Raw genomic sequence first — 14,647 nt, 5'->3', positions numbered from 1 at the left:
CTGGAGTCCCTCCACTTGGCACAGAGTTGTGAACTAAGACACCGCGATGCACTGTCGTCCCATGAAACATGAATGACTGTAAGAGACACCGGCTTCTGTCGTCCATGGCAACAAAAAACAATGAAGAATAGGCAGACACCGACTTCCTGCCTGTGTAACCGAGTGGAGACGGTAAACTCGCTCCTCAACTTTAAAAACACACCCCACCCGCGCTGTCCAGTTGCTAGCTTTTGTCGAGAGCGTAGCTGGTTTTCATCGGGTATTTGAGGAGACGGTCGCGTGTGTTGGCAGGTCAGAGGTCACAAGTTCGACACTCGGTGTGGAGCAACTCGATTGGCAGGGCTACTGTTTGCAACCACTTGACGTCTGTTCCACCTGTAACCAAGGACTTGAAACAGGAAGGGTCAGATACGTCATAATAACGTAACGTAATAATCGATTCATATTTGTGTCCCCAACCTGGGCAACACAGTCAAAGGGAATGATTATTGATTATTGGGAAATGTAATAATATTCCCTCTCATTTCTATTTGGAGTATCCATCAGAGCTGATGACAACACACGCACACGCACGCACATACACGTGCACGCACGCACGCACAAACGCGCACACACACACACACACACACACACACTTCCAGATAGATCAGCTGGAGGGGCTGTGCCCTGTTTTGTAGGGACCCCAGGAGAGCGAGCAGACAGACAGAGAGACACACACACACACACACACACACACACATTTCGCTGATGACAGAGACCGTTTAGCCACGTTGCGGCGGTGCGATCGATGGAGCTAGCCCCGTGTTGGAGCTAATTCCATCAGGGAAATGTTAAGAGCTGACCTTCAAATGCCAGCCTGCCTGCCTGCCTGCCTCTGTGTGTGTGTGTGTGTGTGTGTGTGTGTGTGTGTGTGTGTGTGTGTGTGTGTGTGTGTGTGTGTGTGTGGGTGTGCTGCTGGGACTCACTGGGCAGCTGCTAGCTCACTCACAGGATTGAAACCTTGAAGAAGGCAGCAGCCCGCCGCCCAAACGTAGCTCAGACAAGTAATGACCCTCGGACGGAGCGAGAGAGCATGCGGCCTCTCTTTCTTTCTTTCTTTTTCTCTTTCACCTCGCCAGCCTGCACCCACCTCACCTAAACTGGGGGGGTGTTTACCAGTTACTTTGGAGCTGACTCACACCTTCAGAGATTCACGTTGGCGCCACGTGCGGAGGGCTCTGAGGAGGAGAAACGCTGCTTCATCCCCCAATCAGGTCGTTTACCGTTCTAGACCGCCATGCCCGGTGCCAGGACGCCGTCGACGGCCTGAAGGCCGAAATGTCTCTTTCCTTGTGCGGACCATCTACGCACGGTTGGAGTGCTACTGTGTGTGTTTGTGTGTATGTGTGTGTCTGTGTGCGTGCTCTGATGACAGTCCAATGTAGAGAGTCAGTTTGTTCCAGCCCCTCTACCCTCAGGTCAGGCCCTGCCCTACCTACCCAGTCCACCATCACTGCCCCGGGCACATTCAACTCACTCTGTCATAGGTGTCATAGTAGGTAAATATGGCCTTGTGAGTCATCCACAGCCTCTAAAAGAGTCTTTGGGATGTGTGTGTGTGTGCGTGTGAGTGTGTGTGACAGAGAGAGAGAGAGAGGATGTTGTGTATCCTCTACTCTATGTGTGTGTCGGGAACTAAGCTGGAGAGATAGGAATCTAAGTGAGTTAATGCATGAGGGGGCTCCAAAAGCCCCTTCGTCTCCCAGCCCCAGCTCCTTCAATCCCCCTCTACTGCAGCAACACCGCCACCAATCACAAACACTCTCTGCCCTGGGGCCACTCGCTGTCAGAGTCCACACACCCGGCGAGGCTGGTGGAGGTAGACATCGGAGGACGGGGCTCCGCTGTCACGCATGGGATGAAGGAATGAAGAATGGGATGAAAACACACGTGTGTGCAGGAGCGAGGGCCATCGGATTCCGTGATCATTTCCTAAGTGCAGGAAAGTGTATCATTGATTTGATGATCTCTGAAAGGACATTTCAGGACTACAAACTACCCATCAAGGCCTTTCTAGCCCACTGAACCCAATCTATACGGCTGGTTATTGTAGTCATTTATTACGTCCGTAGGAAAACCGTGGCGTTCAATCATGTTAATGGATCTGAAGTGCCTTTAGAGTGAGCGAGTACGTACCCACAGACTACATTACCCAGTCTGGCAAAGCGTTCCTCATTAACGTTCCCCGTATTGAGCCTCTCTATCCACAGTAGTCATGCAGACTGTACAAGAGCTATTAGGCTAACCAGAGAGTGTTCTGTATTAAGTCTCTCTCTCTCTCTCCCTCCCTCCCTCCCTTTCCTTCTCTCTCTCTCCTTCTCTCCTTTTCCCTCTCCCTCTTCTTCTCTCCCCCTCTCTCTCTCCTTCTCTCCCCCTCTCCCTCTCTCTCTCTCCTTCTCTCTCTCCCCCTCCCCCCTTCTCTCTCTCTCTCTCTCTCCTTCTCTCTCTCCCCCTCCCCCCTTCTCTCTCTCTCCCCCTCCCTCCCTCTCCCCCCTTCTCTCTCTCTCTCCCTCCTTCTCTCTCTCTCCCCCTCCCTCCCTCTCCCTCCTTCCCTCTCTCTCTCTCTCTCTCAGACAAGACCGGCTGTATAAATCAATGTGACGTTAAGTAAATAAGGCCGTCATAGCAGAGCGGCGTGTGGAGGGAACGGAGATGGCGGTGATGGTGGAGAGTCAATCACGGGGAGGGGAAGTCGCCGGGTGTCGTGCAGAGAGAAGGAGACGGAGACGGCGCGTCTGTGCCAGCATGTCTGCGGCGTCTTTTATTTTCATGCTGGTCGTCTTCGTCTGTGTGCCAAAGCCACCACGGGGAGCGGAGGGGGGGGGGGGCGGGTGTGTGTGTGTGTGTGTGGGGGGGGGGGGGGGGGGGTGGGGGGGGGTGGAGGAGGAGGAGTGCATACTGAATTAAGAAGTTAAAGAAGGAAAGAGATTTGAAAGTCAGGGTGAGTCAGACTGGATGGTAATGCAGTGCCGGCAGTTGTGTAACCGTTGTTGAAGCGTTCTCTGTGCAGAACAATCGCTTCAGCGACACGCAAAAGAAACTTCTGAAGCTGCTCAAATTGGCAGAATGTACAAAAAGCATTTTGTGTAACTGGTTGAATAACCGTCAGGTAAAACAAAGCTGTGGTTCAATCGGCTGTGATGTCTGTAGCACTCGGCTGGGACTAAAACCTGCACCAAACTGTGGCTCTCCAGAACCGGGAGTCTCACGGCCATGGACCTTCCCTGGGCCAGGGCACCCTGTACATAAGGCCAGTCAGGCTGTTCCAGGAAGTGGAGGAGGAGGACTCTGCTATCAGAGACATGTGGAGAGGTGTCGAGGTGTCGGGACACTGTGGCCCTGTCTCGAACTCCTCTCGCTGGGCCACTTTGAAACTTGACAGGGTGCGTGGATGACCAAAGACAATGTGGTAAACAGATTCCTGTCATAATCTTGTGGGAAGGAGACAAACCAGCCACTTTACAGTCCTGCGTCACAATATGTTGTAGTGTGTGTGTGTGTGTGTGTGTGTGTGTGTGTGTGTGTGTGTGTGTGTGTGTGTGTGCGCTCGTGTTTGTGTGTGTGCGCGTGTGTGGATGCATGTGTATGTGTGTGTGTGTGTGCGTGTGTGGATGCATGTGTATATGTGTGTGTTCTTCCTGTGCCTCCGTGAGTGTCCGGAGGTCCCGCCCTCCCCTCAGTGTTCTGTGCCAGCCTCACTGTGCCAACGTGCCCGTGGATAAACACCAGCCACCTGGCGCTCCGGGGCCTATACTGTAGCTCTGATCACGAGTGCCCAGCTGATCCAAACCAGCTGCCACAGAGTGTGCCTCTTCGCCTCTTCCCCTCACCCTCACCCCCCCCCCCCCCTCCATCCCCTCTCCTCCCTCCCCCCACACCACCACCACCTTACCTGACCTCCCCTCTCCCCCAAACCCCCCTCAGGAGATAAAACTGACCACAGAAAACTGATCTTCACTGACCTACTGCTTCTTCACACGGCTGTGACAGTATGTCTCCAACATCGACACCAGGCTGTCAGACTAGTTTACCACTAATACACACACACATATATATATATATAGGCAGACAGAGCCCACAGCCCTGTTTCTGTCATTTTCTATGAGCCTTTTCAAACACAGATGAATTGTATTTCATTAAAAACCTATTAAAAGAGCTTTGTTGTTAAGGCCGTTTTTTCGGGTGACTCGAGTCCTGAAGGCAATCTCCTTCATTGCTTAAGTGTGTTAAGGTAGGAGGGCTCTATGGTTGGAGAGGGAGACACGGACCTCTGGCTGGCTGGCTGGCTGGGATGCAGTGGTCTCTGTTTGGTAAATGTGACTCTGGGAAAGCACTCTGGGAGTAAATGACCAGGCAGTTGGAGTCAGCAGAGCATGAAGTGGCCAATATGGAGACTGGTTGACCCTTCATCTTTATATAGACACACACACACACACACACACACACGATTGTGCTGCAAAAAATGGACTGGGTTAGAGGGATGGGATGTAAAATCCTTTTAGGACTGCACCCAAACAAGCCTTAGACCACTCAGACAGACATAATCTGTTCCTGTTTTATTCATTAGAGAAGAAGACCACGGCACAGTCTCCCAGCATGCTGTGTGTGGGCGTCCCCCCCCAGGCCTGCTGTCATGATAAAGAGCAATGTCAGATGAGCCAAACAGACTGGACACGCACACACACACACACACACACACACACACTGGTAACTCAAAGAAAAACTGGTCGACTGTGAAGCTGATAATCATGGTGGTGATGGTGATGGTGATGATGATGATGATGATGATGATGATGACGATGACTACTCGTTGCCAATCCTTCTTTAGAAGACAACAACTGCGACAGCAAAAAGCAGGGAATCACCATCTCCTACAGAGGGGTTTGGTCGCCAAAATCAATTCCCAGAGAGATTAACCTCATCGGCGGTGCGCGTCGGAGAGTAAGTCACACACGCGGCGTGTTTGTTTTTCCAGGGTTTCGACCACAGAGCCTTCAGTCACTCCTAATAGTCTCCTCACTCCGTTTAGTTAGGGGTTTTTCTGCGATAGCCAGCTTTGTCTGTGGGCTCTTCCGATGGCGCGGCCCCTCGTTTGATACCGCGATCACAATGCTGCTGGGGGAGGGCCCCCTGCCTGCGTCTGCGCTGACACCATCTTTCCGAACCGCTCCAACGCAGGATGTCACCACAGCAATTTCCTGTCACTCCGACGGACAGAAATCTATTAGGGGAATAATTGCTGCAGCCTCCCTATCTCTGATGGGCAGAGGGGGGGAAAGCAGCCAGCTCTGCTGAGCTCTCACAATGGCCCGGCGCTTGGAGAGCTCATGTCCACGCCTCCTTACTTAAATGGCCTGCCTGGTGCTGTATTGTATTGTATGAGGCTGAAAAGCGTGGACGAAACACACACACGTAGGCACGTACGCACGAAGGCATACATAGACACAGACAGACCGACAGACAGACAGACAGACAGACAGAGACACACACACACAGACAGACAGACAGACAGAGACACACGCACGCACACACACACACACACACACGCACACGCACAGTGACTAAACCATAATGAAGTGCATCCTAAGCGACCTACTGTAGCTACCTACTAAGCCCCCCAGAGCGGTCGTCTAGGTGGTACACTCTTCGAGAGAAAAAGAGTGTTCTTCGGTTCCATGTACAGTAGAACCTTCTGCGGAAAGGGTTCTACAGTCCCCGGAAGCCAGAAGGGTTCTTCAAAGGGTTCTCCCGCAGGGACAGCTGTATAGCCCTGTATGGGTTCCTATGAGGGTAAAGTGCCAGTCATGACCGTTCTGTGTAGCATGCAAATGTACAACAGCTGGCATCCATATTTCCATAGACAGGTTATGACCCTGAGATGATAAGAGGATGGAAAAACGAGTCAAAGGGTCCATTACGCCATCAGTAGAGGCTGACGGAGGTAGAAATCGGAGGACGGGGCTCATTGTCATGCATGGAACGGATTGAGGAACAGTATCCCAACGCAACGTGTTTCCTGTAAGCGCATCCTAAAGAGACAACGTGTTCGATAGCATTCCTCATTCCATTCCGTGCATTACCAATCCCGCGCCTGTCCTCCGATTTCTAGCTCCACCAGCCTCCCCTGTAGTCCAGATACAGATCTATAGGCAACCGCTGATGACACGTTTCGATCAGGAGCACCCTCATTTCATTCGTAAACATCATTTGCGTGAGAGAAGGGGGAAGGTTACCACAGGAAACACACACACAAGTTTGCATGTGGAGCACCTCTCCCTCTCTCTCTCTCTCTCTCTCTCTCTCTCGACTGATGACATCCCCTATTTAATGATTGTTTGTTTTTCCACAGCTGGTCCAAACACTGCGTACGAGGAAAATCTATGAATACACACACGCGTTGAGTTTGGATCCTAGTCACCACTCTGACTCACTACTGAAGCATATACGCTATTCTACCTTATCAAAGCAAAGCCATTAAAATACATGAGATTCTACTGCAGCCCCCTTCCATCTCATACTCAGCAGGGGAGGCTGGCGGAGGTAGAAATCGGAGGACGGGCTCATTGTAATGCATAGAATGGTATCAAACATGTCATTGTAATGCATTACAATGAGCCCGTCCTCCGATTTCTACGTCTGCCAGCCTCCCCTGGTACTCAGCCATTTAAGCCCTCATCAGCTAAGCTGACAGGGCTGGTGACAGAGCTTAGGCTGCATATTCATCAGGAAAGGTGATATTGTGAGAATATCAGCCTACAGCTAAGATCCTCTTACTGGTTACCAATGAACTGTCTCAAGGAAAATACACATGCACACACACACACACACACACACACACACAGTCACCTGTCAGTGGACGACGGGGCCTTCCCTGAGGACACGGCCCACCCCAGCCCTGTGTGTGTGTGTGTGTGTGTGTGTGTGTGGGTGTGTGTAGCCGCCTCAGAACTTATTTTGGACACAGCAGGTCCGACCCCAGCCCCCACTCTCTCTCCCGTCATCTGGAATACTCCGTTTTCTGCTCCGCTGAGCTGGCACCGGTTGATACAGGGGAGAGATGGAGCACGGCGGAGAAGAGGAAGAGGAGGAGGAGGAGGAGGAGGAGGAGGGAAATGAGAAGTGACATTGCAAATTCTGGAATAAACAAACCGCTCAGAACAGACCCTCCCAGAATGCAAGGCGACAGGACTGACAAGACATTCCTTCCTGGCAAATTAGCATACCTCCCATGTTCCCCAAGGTGCAGGAACCAATAGGAGCTCTCATCCTTCAAGGAATGACTGATAAGCAGTCACCCATCTTTTGTTCACGCCAAAACATTGACTGACACACACACACACACACACACACACACACACACACACACACACACACACACACACACACACACACACCGAAACACACACCGAAACACACATATAGATAGTTCCTTTTGAGACATCAAGGGGCTAGAAAGAAAACAACAGAACTGAGGAAAGTTTTCTCCTTTTGTGAGACCTTCTAAATGCCTGTGTTAATATTAGCCCCATGTTGTGTTCGTCAGACGCAGCGTGAGCTGGAAATAAGGCTCCCTCGGGGCGGCCCGAGGAAGAGCTGCTCATTAGGGATCGATGCCAACGAAAGGAGAGAGAGGTGGGCGGCTCATTTTTATTCATAGCGAGACCTACATTCAGACACGACATCATTGTAAATAACAAACTGCCCTCCACACGCGCACACGCACGCACGCACACACACATGTACGCATGCGTACACACACACACACACACACACACACACACACTGCTAGCTTCCCCTTTTACCCCTCAGCCACCTCTGCCTTAGCTAAATCCCTAACACCGCCCCAGGTCCTGCTCCTGCCTTTTGACCATAAACGGTCAAGAAAGACCGCTGCAGAGAGCGAACCTGTAGCCAAGATTCTCTCAGTCGGCGATGCCACATAACTGTCCTCTGCAGAGACTCTGCCTGCGTTAGACAAGCACTGAGAAGGCCCCCCCCCACGCATTACAATGAGCCTGTCCTCCGATGTCTACCTCCACCGGCCTCTAATGCTGGCCCCCAGGCATGAGAGAAACAAGTCAATATGAGGCGCTGCTGATCGATAGTGAGTGAGATGGACATTTGTCGTGACATTTAAGCTAAACCAAAATTAGCCGGGGTCTGAGTGGCCCTTGTGCTTCTGCTGTGACTCTGGTTTACCAACCTATAGGATTGTCTCTCTCTCTACGTCTCTGTCAGTCTCTCTCATCTCTCTGTCCGAGTCTGTCTCTCTCTCCTCATCTCTCTATCTGTGTCTGTCTCTCTCTCTGTCTGTCTCTCTCTTCATCCCTCTATCTGAGTCTGTCTGTCTCTCTCCTTGTCTCTCTATCTGTGTCTGTCTCTCTCTTCATCCCTCTATCTGAGTCTGTCTGTCTCTCTCCTTGTCTCTCTATCTTTGTATGTCTCTCTCTTTTTTTCTCTCGCTCTCTCTCTAACTGTTTCTCTCTAACTCTCTGTCTCTGTCTCTCTCATTGGGGGTGAGGCACCTGAGAACCTCAGTGGCACATTAAACATTAACATCTACTGCTTGTTTGTTTGAGTGCAGGGGAGAGAGAGGCACGCTGCTCCTGGGTGACACGGAATGCCTGCCGCAGGAGCCCTGGAGAGCTACTGTGACCCACACAGAGCCGCCATTGTGTGTCTGTGGGAGTGACTGGAGGAGAATGGTCAGATGATGAAACTGAGTTCACCATCCGTGTCTCCCGGAGATGTCTCCACTAATACATTCCCCCTGTCTTTGTCCGGCCGGGGAGGCTGGTGGAGGTCCAAATCGGAGGACAGGCTCATTGTAATGCAACCATTTCTGCCTCCCCTGGTTTCTGGCCGTCTCTCTAGACACACGCACACGCACGCACACGCACGCACACACGCAATAGCCAGAGGATAAAGACACTTAACAACGACACCTGCTTCAGACTAGAAGCATTTAGTTTAATCTTTAACCAGAAAATCCAACTTGGCACAAATCGTTCTCGTTCTCAGAATCATAGAAGGAGTTGAGATTGTGTGCCTGCCTCGTACTGACGTTGCCACTGTTTAATCGTGCGGCTGCGTCACGCTGAACTCCAGCCGCTTTGAAGCAATAGAGGGAGAGGAGGATTGAGGCCAACATCAACACACACACACTCAATATTAGGATGAGATTAGGGGTTGGAAATCATTCAAGTGAGTGCCTCTGTAGAGCCACACACACACACACAAACACACACAAACACACGCAAACACACGCACGCACGCACGCACACACACAGACACACAGACCCATTAACACACACACACACACACACACACACACACACACACACACACACACACACAAGCCGTTCAGAGCACCACTCCCTTTCCCAGCCCTGTTAGAGAGGAGAGCGCAGGCTGATGGTCTTCACACCTCCCTCCCCTCTGTGTGTGTCCCTGCATGGGGAATCAGCCACCAGGGACCAGGCACAAACTGTTCACTGGCAGAGAGACCAGGGACCAGGCACGAAGTGTTCACTGGCAGAGAGACCAGGGACCAGGCACGAAGTGTTCACTGGCAGAGAGACCAGGGACCAGGGAGAGGAGAGGAGAGGAGAGGAGAGGAGAGGAGATGAGGGGAGGAGAGGAGAGGAGAGGAGAGGAGAAGAAAATAATAGCATATTGGGGTTGCCTCTCTCTTCTCCTCTCTCTCTCGATCACTCACACACACACACACACACCCTTCTTCCAATCACATGCACACACATACATGTAAGAACCTGAGGGTGTACCAGAACAAAGTGAAAGTGTATCTTTGCATGTATTCCATTCACCTTCATGGTTAACAACAACAATAACAACCCATTCCAGGTTACCTTGAGTGCCCCTAGCAGAACCACAGACTCCCCCCCCCCCCCGCCTCCTGACCAGTCCCTGTACCCCTGCTGAAGCAGTCTCACACTATCTAGTTTGCCATCACATTTCCCCAGCACTAGCCCTTCTTCTTCTTCTTCCATTCTCCCCCCCCAACTCTCCCCTCCAAACTCTCCCCCCATTCTCCCCCAACTCTCCCCCCCATTCTCCCCCAGCTCTCCCCCTGTTATTGCTCCAGTCTCCCCCAACTCCCCCCCCCCCATTCTTGCCCCAGTCCTCCTCCCCCCGCCCCCCCCCCCCCTCTCTCTCTCCTTACCAGGTGTGCGCCACGGTGAAACGGCGGCGATGGCGGATGCTCTTGTTGACCATGAGCTTGCGGAACATTCTGGGAGAGCTGCGGGGGGAGAGTTTAGGGGAGACGGCGCCTCTCTTCCCCCCGCCGGGCAGCTTGGGGGGCTCCAGCTCCAGGTGCATGTGGTCCTTGAAGGTCCGGATGCAAGAGTCCGAGTCTGGAGCACTCAGCTCGTTGGACGACATGCCGACCGACCGACCGAGACGCGGATCCTCCCTTCTGTCCTCGGAAAAAAAAAATACCTTCTCGATTTTCTGTCCTCCTCGGTTTTCTGTCCTCCTCGTCTCTCTCTCTCTCACTCTCTCTCTCTTTCTCTCGTTGTCTGTCTTTCGTTCGTTTCCCCTCTCTTTCCCTCTCCCTCTCTCTCTCTCTCTCCCTCTCTCTCTCTCTGGCGCTCTGAGAAGCGGAGGCTAAGCCATGCACGGGTGAGGGTGCTGAGAGCTGGAGCGTAGCAGGGGGATTGAGGCACACACACACACACACACACACACACACACACACACAAATGCGTGCTTTCACACAGTGTGTGTGGCTTTGCCTCTCTGTCTCTCTCTCTCTCTTCTCCCTTTCTTCACAGCTTCAGGGATTAGCAGCCAGCAGTTTTCTCTTTCTTTCTCTCTCCCTCTCTCTCTCTCTCTCTCTCTCTTTCTTGCTTTCTCTCTCTCTCCAGTCCTCCTCCGTGGGCAACAAGCACAGTCCTCTCTTCCTCCTTCCTCTCACAGACTAATCAGACACTGTTAGAGGAGGTTTGGTCACAGCAGGGTCAACCCTCCTTCCAGGGGAGAAGAAATGATCTTTGATCTCTCTCTCTCTCTCTCTCTCTCTCTCTCTCTCCCTCTCTCTCTCTCTCCCTCCCTCTCCTGGGTGAGTCTGCCTGCCTGCTGGTGCGTGTCTGTAAAATGCACACACCACCAGCTCTTGCTCGCCCGCTCACTCACAGTCCATTCAGCTCACAGAATCTCCCTTATGAAAAATTCACCAGGGCTGAGAGCCTCTCTGTGCCCCCCATCAACGACTAGCCTCCGCAGACACTCCCCAAGAGGTAGACTCCTTCTGACTATAGTCCGGGCGCAGGGTGTCTCTCCACACACACACACACACACACACTAACAGAAGCACACACTCTCACACACGCACACACATACACACACACACACACACACACTCACACACACACACTCACACACACACACACAGCAGGGCAGCAGTACAGGAATCTAGCCGGCTTAGAGGCACAGAGGCACATGCTTCAGTGTTCATTCAGAATAAACATGAGAAGCTCAGTGCAAAGCACGCAGCTCGCAGAGGCCACGCCCCCCCTGCACACCCATTGGCTGCCGGTTGTTTTGACGACAGGCAGGCTGGGATGGGTTGCCGGGGTTCCTTGGTGATATCGCTTGAATTCAGATGATATTGCGTGACCTTTTCATAGCGCAGCAAAGCTCCAGACGCAGATTTGAAAGGGGAAAAAAAATAATGAATTCATGTCGAAATGTAACCCAGTTAGATTAGGAGTGGGTAGTGAACACGAGACTTGCACATATACACACACACATACATGCGCGCGCATGACACACACACACACACACACACACACGCATACACACACATGCACACACACACACACACTTGTGCATGTGTGCATGACACACACACGCATACACACACACGCATACACACACACGCATACACACACACGCATACACACACACACACACACACACACACACACACACACAAACACACAGACACACACACTATACACATCGCACATCGTCTGAATAGTGACACACTGACACAGTCAAACAAAGGACAAATAGTGACACAGAGAGAACGTTCCATCACAATCTATCTGCCATTCACGCACAGCCACACACTGTCATTAGGCCAGCAATAATCCAACCATGAGATTGCCACCCTTAGAGAGAGAGAGAGAGAGACAGAGAGAGAGAGAGAGAGAGAGAGAGAGAGAGAGAGAGAGAGAGAGAGAGAGACAGAGAGAGAGAGAGAGAGCGAGCAGGAGATTGTGACTGTCGTTGGGGGCTGATCGGGAGAAAAGAGATTGTGACTGAAAGAGAGGAACAGCAAACACAATGTGTGTGTGTGTGTGTGCGTGCGTGTGTGTGCGTGTGCGTGTGTGTGTGTGTGTGCGTGCGTGTGCGTGTGTATGTGTGGGTGTGTGTATGAGTGTGTATGAGTGTGTGTGTGTGTGTAACGGTTCTCGGGTATCACCCGTATCAGTAGACGCCCATCAATTCACGTTCCCGGCTCGCTGAAGTCAACCATTTGATTGATTTTCCGACACGTCGAGACGTTTTCTTAGGTTCTCCGTTTTAATCGACAAGCTGGACATTCTACTCTCCCATCAGGCCAGAGTTAGCACCGTATCCTAAAAGATATCTGGATTCCACTAACGAAGCCTTGTAGTTGTCGCCTCCTTGTCCTAGTTATAATCAATGAATTGTATTCCCAAAAATGATCACCAGTTAGCCAGAACAAGTGTATAAGAACACTATACAGTTTGAGTTTTTATTTTAAACATTTAAAAAGGTTCAACTGAGGTACAAACCGAAACCGTGATCCCCAAAAACCGAGGTACGTACCAAACCGCTGCCTGAATAAACACGTTCACCCCTAGTGTGTGTACAGGAGACGTGTGACATTTATCTACTTCTTGGTTGGATGTCATTCTCTGCGTGAGTCTCTCCCATGGGAGCTGCTGACGCCATCAGCGTGGCTGTCGTTAATGTCACACGTGCACCCCTGAGTGACGCATGGCGGGACGGGTACGGACGCTACGGTAATCACAGTGTTGACTCCGTCTCGGTTACCTCCAAGTCTAATCTTCTCCGGTCTGAGGTGAGAATCAGAGGTGTCAACATACGCCGGCGTTTCACACGCGGCTATCCTCTGTTACCCTGCTGTTGTTTACCAGAGAGAGAGAGAAGGAGAGAGAAGGAGAGAGAGAGGGGGGGAGGGGGGGGGGGGGGAGGGGGATGAGCTGGGGTGGCTGGTCTCTCTCTTCAACGTCAAACTCAGTCATTCACACTCCTGGGGGGGTCTTCTCTGCACCAGAGTGAAAGCTATTGTATGATCTGGTCTCCAGTGTTACTGCCCCTCTGTGACCCCCCCCCCCCCCCCCCGCTGTGGTGTGACAACCCCTGGCTGACTGGCTAATTGCCTGGCTGGCTGACTGGCTGGCTGGCTGACTGGCTGACTGGCCGGCCGGTTGACTGGCTGACTGGCCGGCCGGTTGACTGGCTGGCCGGCTGGCTGGCTGGCCGGCTGGCTGGCTGGCTGACTGTATCCCCAGCATTAGTTAATGCTTCCATGGGCGTCGAGTCAAGTCAAAGTGTATTTCTCAATGACAGTAAACAGTTTGTAGACCGTGACAACGAACTGCTTACTTTGCAAGCTTCCTCTCAACACTGCAACGATCACACAGAAGTAAAAGACATGGATTTGTAAGACACTGTGTTTTAGTGTGAAACCCTGGGCGTGTGGGCGGGTGGGACCCCTGTGTCACCCCGCTCTCTTCCAGGGGGAGGGGGGGGGGGAGGAGGGGAGGGGGGCTGGGGGGGATTAGTGCGGTGAGGGGACTGAGGGGGGCTGGCAACAGGGGGCCTTGAGGTGGGAGTTACGTAACGCTAGGCTGGGGTCTTACATAAAGACGCTCCCTCACAGATGACTGACCGCAATGAAGGAAGACAGCGGGCCCGTTCCTGGGTACAGAGCTGGACATGTCTATTCATAAAGAAAGACGAGAGAGAGAGAGAGAGAGAGAGAGAGAGAGAGATAGGAGGAGGGAAAGAAAAGAGAGCGGAGGCTCAGAATAATCCCTCTCTTTGACGCGTCTTCTGAGCTCAGAGTATTTCTCTGTGGGTGCTTAGGAGAGCAGACAGTAATTCCATTAAAATAACAACTCTCTCTACTTCCAGCTTTAACAACCTTAAAGTGCACAGAGACAGATGGTCACTAACACACACCATCTTTCTTACTGTACAAGGTAGCCTGCCAGGCACGGAACCCAGGCTGCAGGAAATATGGTCGATAATCAACTTTGACATTGAACCGTATCTTCTCAAAGGTTAACTCTCTGTCAGTGAGCGACAACACTGTACATGTCACTGTTCAGAGGTGATCCTCTTCCTCCTCCTCCTCCTCATCATCCCAATCTCCATCATCATCACCTTAATCATCTTCATGATCACCATCAACCTCATCATCCCAATCCCCATCAATCATCATCTTCATCATCCCAATCCCCATCAATCATCATCATCTTCATCATCCCAATCCCCATCACCATGATCATCGTCATCTTCCCTATCATCATCATCATCATCTTCATCACCATTATCATCGTCACCTTCCCCATCATCATCATCA

This window comes from Argentina silus (assembly GCF_951799395.1).
Source record: "Argentina silus genome assembly, chromosome: 6".
NCBI lineage: Eukaryota > Metazoa > Chordata > Actinopteri > Argentiniformes > Argentinidae > Argentina > Argentina silus.
Note: the sequence above shows the minus strand (reverse complement) of the source record.